The sequence below is a fragment of the Zerene cesonia genome, unplaced genomic scaffold (assembly GCF_012273895.1).
Source record: "Zerene cesonia ecotype Mississippi unplaced genomic scaffold, Zerene_cesonia_1.1 Zces_u002, whole genome shotgun sequence".
In the NCBI taxonomy this organism is placed as follows: Eukaryota; Metazoa; Arthropoda; class Insecta; order Lepidoptera; family Pieridae; genus Zerene; species Zerene cesonia.
The window spans coordinates 1,015,850-1,021,859 of record NW_024045132.1 but is presented as its reverse complement, the minus strand read 5'-3'; positions in this window follow the sequence as shown (position 1 = coordinate 1,021,859).

Sequence of the window (6,010 nt, the reverse complement as noted above, 5' to 3'; positions counted from 1 at the left end):
AAAGACATAGCATTCGAGAACGCAATCTATTTCCATCATTCTACATGATAGGAAGAGTGAAAAACTGTATTTAAAAATAAATTGACGAGCCGCGACCCTAACTTACGAGTACTCGATGATGTTTAGTCGATTATAATTAGCCGCGCTCCCGACCCGCGCGGCTCGTGGTCCAAGCAGCGAGCGAAAGTAGCGGCGCGGATACTAGCTAACTTCATATTTAAGAGCTGTATTGGTAAATTTGCTGAAACTGTTTGCCTGTATATCAAGAAATGGGTACATTATAGAATAAACAATGTACGTAGGTTTTTACATCCCAATTGTTAATTGTAAAAACATCGAGTACATTAAGATATTTACACTCAATAATTTAAAAATTAATGTTTTATTGAATAATTAATGGATAAGAATTCAATACTTTCGTTATCAAAGTGCCGAACATCATGGATGTTGCCTTTCGTTTATTCTTGTTCGCCAAGGTTACTGGATTCTATATATACCTTACATAGTAAAAAATGTGATATGGTTAAAGAAAAAAAAAATAAGTCACTTATGACTCGCGTCAGCCGGCTGCAGCGCGTGCCTGCGCGGGAAGCGACAGATGTGCGCATACGGCCACCTATGTTCTACCTTTGCATACACACACACCTCTGCATACGCCGTCATTATCATCTTATTATTTGATTACCTTGGATATAAATAGCACACTGCCCTATTGTTTATTTGATATTCTATATTTTGAAAAAAAAAACAACATTATAAGAATACATAATTCAATTATTGGTGTCTAATTGATAATCGTCTAAGAAAATACCCTTTTAAGACATATTATGTACTATTAAAACAATTAAAATGGCCCCAATTATATCCAAGGCTAATGAACAATAATAATGTAATGTAATGCATGGCTGACACACTATCTACGCCGTCTGTTTGTAAATAGCGAATCGATTATATACCATCTTTTAAAAGCGGAACAACTCACACATTTGACTCAGTCACAAGAAATAATAAGGAATCGTAGCTATATTTAGTTCATTAGTACTATGAATAGACGCGCCCACGATTCGTAGCCGTGTAAATCTTCACCCGACTAATGTAATACAAACTCGATACAGTAACGTATGAACCACACCAAAACAAATAAAAAGTATTCATTTTGATTTATTTTAACCGCTAAGCTTTACCAGAGCTGGTAATCTCAAATTATTTGTTTTAAATAATCATGTGTATGCGTACGTAAAACATCTTTAGAATCTACATAAGACAAATACAAATACAAACATTTTTCTTTTATGATAATCACTAATAAATAATATCATGCGTGAAGGGAACAAATTCAATCTTATATGTTACTTTTACGATTAGTGTAAAGGTATTCTAGTTGCCAGTAAAGGGCAGAAGTGATGTGTCGACACATGCCGGCACCGCAATGCGGCAATGTTGCTCCTATGTACATATTATAATGTACTTATATTATGAGCCATAACACTTGCTAATACTTACTACTTTATTTATAAATACTACGAACGCGGCGAGCATTTAAAGCAGTTTAATATACGACGAGATGACTTGATGATGCGTAAGTTATTATAAATAGCTACGATATTTTTTTGTATGACTTGGTACGATTATAATTTTTTTATTTCCGAAAAAAATAGTTACGCAATGGTTACAATAGAAATCATATTTCGTTAAAAATCTGTAAGACGAAATATTATTTTACTCTGCATATGGTGTGATAACACCATCCGATAATTTATCACATAAATGTTTAGATATTCAACGGCTATTTATAAATAGACCATATCTTGAAGAGTTGAATGACTACATTAAAAACAACTTATTTAAGCTATTAATGACAATTCCGTTTTGTATAGGGTTTACTATAAATAAAATAAATATAACAATTGCATACGCATTATGTAGCCAATTATTAATACATATAGTTTATCTATAACCATGTGCATACATACACTAAATACTACTATACGACTATACAATTTTGAATGATCATAAATATCTACCCCCGTATTACTAAATATTTACTATTAGCAAATATAATTAATTTATCACTTTACAACAGCAATTAAATTCGCTCATTATTAGTAACGTATATTAACCTACTCTATCCGCGTATAGCGAATAAAGCGTAAACAAACAAAGGACAATACTTCCCATTTCATTTATGTGAAACACTTGAAAACGCACGAAACCGCAGATTACCATCTTATTTGATCCCGATGCGGTTTAGTCGAAACGTTTGCGACCGATTGAGTTGAGGTGTCGGACGGATGCGTGCGATTATAATTAGGATTGTATTTCTGATTCCAACGAAGCTCTGTATGGCGGGTAACGTCGAATTCCATCTGAGTCATTGTGCTCGTTCTGTAGCCTTTATTTTCGTGAAATATTTCACCCTTTAACGCTCATCATTGTTTCGTTTACCTTCTGTCTTCCGCACTTGGTGTTTTGGATAGGATTTCCGTAAATTTGTATACGAGTATTATATTCTGGACATCTTGATTTCATGTAAACTTTAGACAGCCAGCTTATTATTTTAACTCGCTTGTATTAGTTTCACCTGTGTGATTCTCTGAAACCGTCTCCTTTAGACTCGACTTTGGCCCATTTTTTAAGGACAGGTTTAATTCAAGCTTTGTACACTTATCAAAGATCGGTGTTAATACCTTAATTTCACGAGTTACCATAATACTGATAAGGACCGCCACGATGAAACAATTTATTTCCTAAATTACCTATAATACTCTGCATAAGAGCAAGTGAGACAATAACGTTGACTATTGTATTATCAATTAAAGCCTATTTATAAGTTTTTTCAAATCACGTTATAGTATATTTACTCATTATGATTAAGTAAGTATTTTATTACTTAAGAAAGCCCAATTACAACACCGATACCAAAAAAAGTCAATTAATTACAAACATATACCTATGTTTCCTTTTAAACTCAGTAATGCAAAAACAATTGCAAAAATTGTAGAAATAATTTGTGGTAATATAGTGTGATGGAATCGAAGCCGGTTGCCACGCGCGATCGGCGACATATTTTCCGAGCGAAGCGCGAAACAGGTTTGCTCTAAGGGAGGTGCTTGTATGATTGCGATGCTGACATGCTCGGTTAGTATATTACATTTTCTCGCGCTATTAATATGATAAACTTAAACTTATAGTGTATGATGTTTAAGATTTTCTTATATTTCCTATGTAGGAATTCCGAAGATGGCATACCTCTGAATGATCGAAAAACGAAAGCTTTAATTCTTAAATGTTTAGAACTATATAAACAACAATAAAATAAAAAATAAGCACTGAGTAGGATGCGTAATATGTTGTACGTTTACGGTGCATCTGAAGATAGTTACGTCGGTGACATTATAAAAACACATGAATATGATTGTGCCATGATAAACGTCTGCTTATGTTGCATAGTGAATAATTTGAAATGATTCGTCACTAATCCACTCTACGTGGCTTTTCATAAGTAATACTTAGCGGATTGGCGCAAAACAGCGTTATCAGTGCACGTTTTTGGCTATTCACCATTACAATAAACTTTTCTGCAAAGTACATAGGCAGTTATTTTTTCCGTTTCACAATACGCAGATCCCATATATTTTTTATGTATGCAATGGTTATATAAGTGCTTGCGCATTTGTGTAAATTAACAATAAAATAATAAAGGATAATTCTGATGTTTTCAGTAAATAAAGATAAGATATGCATTACCAAATTTTCACTCGTTATTTGAAATTTTTAATAAAAAATGTGTTCTTGGTTTAGAATTAGTTTCCAATGTTAGTTAGAAAGCATTAAAAAAATAATAAACAAAATTATATTTTCTACCTTATGATTGACGTCATATCAGCATTTTTTCGTTTTAATTTATTCTGTTTTAAAATATGCGATAGAAAAATAAAATCAAATATGTTTTTTGGTAACAAAAGCAAAATAAAGAAGTGTTTTTTTTCTTTGATCGTCTTATAAAAAATGAAATGTCATGACAAAATATGCTTGAAATTGTAAAATAACCACGTGTTATTATAGCAATGACTCACTGTACTCTTTTTTGAGTTGAGGAGTAAACATAGGACAATATCATAAGAATGGGGACTGGATTGATTCACTATGTTATAGAATAATTAACAGGTACTGATTACCTGACGTGAGCAAACAGATTTAAACCGTTATAAGCATATTATATCACCATTAAAAATTAATTAATTCTCCAAATTAGCAAAACAGAATAGCATTAAAATACACTTAGTTACATAAATCGTATACCCATTCATTTCAAGGCAAATTTCTCCGACTCTACCGGCATTTTTATACATATCATATTAATCATAAAATCACGTAGTTAGTATTAGCATTATGAACATTTACAGTATGTAGGTAAGTACATATAGAAATGCGCTACGTGCTTTAATGTTGATAATTCATTATCTGATACAATTCAGCGTCATATCACTATCAGTTATGATAAGATTTCAGAACAGCAAGAGGAAATTGAACTAAACACGTTTTAATCGCTGCTCATGTTATAAACAGTTTCAACAGATGCTCGTTCTATTCAAATGATCAAGGCCTTGAGTTACAATTTACGGTGTCTACTATTTACTGCATCCACATATTTTCACTTTTACTGTTGTTACTTCCATTGGAAAATGTTAAACTAGAAAAAAAACGAGACTGGCCTTATATTAATTTTATTTTGACAGATAGACTTGGTCAGTTAAAGTGGGACATTGAATAATTTAGCATTTTATTTACATGAAAGCCACGGCCACTTTAATAAGTAAGGAATAACTAAGGATGGTATTACTGAAACTGATTCAGTTACCATTGGATGCAAGTGATTTCCAATGAAAATGGTGGTATCAAATTTGAAAGGTTATTTATGAATGGAGTCGAGGGCAAGGTGGGGGAGGCGCATCGGAACGCGGACAACGTGCGAAACGCGAGTGCGCTCGCGCCGCTTTCCCGACTTTCCAGCCAACGTAACTGGCAACTGCCGGACGAAAATATTAATGTTTTTACGGTTAACAAGCTTATATCTAATAATATATCTACTCCATATATGTATTTTTTATTCGTCAATGTTACGAAACTCGTATTAAAAATGTCAAGGACACGTATATAGAAGACAAATCGGAAATTACTTTAAATATTTGTTTGCGTCACTCATTTTAATTTAAAAGTAAATAATAAAAAATTAAAGTGTATATTCTACACAGGGATAGAACTTTGCCCATTGATTATTTTAATATCAAAGAGTAAACACAAAAAAAAACTGATAAAAATCGATGACTATAAATTTCCATTTATTGGTTTTCTCATTAATTCATTAGTCTTTTAGCCTCATGAGTAAATAAATGTAACTACTAAGACAATATTTCGCATAAGAAAACTATCTCAAATTATCAAGTTTATATTACATCAGGCTAATTATTCAGATATGCCGAAACACAACAAGAATAAGGTGATACGAGTTAAGACGAATGCGAAATGCGTGCAACGATCAAGCAAGGACATCGCAGGACGAGTCACTTGTCCTCTATCGTCATGCGCAGGTAGCGACCAGAGGACGAAGGCGACATGACCATTGTTTATCGCTGTTAATTATTATGCCCCAACGTAGACGGGCGCTCGTCGAATTCCGAGAGCGGCAACTGATACAAATTCGTAACAAGAAAAAATCAGCAATCATTATTTTTAGTAATCCTTAACCATCTGAGATTTAGACAATTAAGTTAATTTAGTTCATCCACCATTTTAAAGTGAATATAAATGTAAATAATTCCAATAGTTTAAATTGTACAAATACTACATAATTTATCTGCTTGTCATGCAAAGTAAATTATCATGAATAACTAATGAGGTATGCTAGCGTACACTGCGACTATCACACTCGCAGTATCGCGCTCGATTGAGGACCGTTACGTGAAATGAAATGTCGAGTGCGCGGGGTGGAGCATGAAACCGACATGAC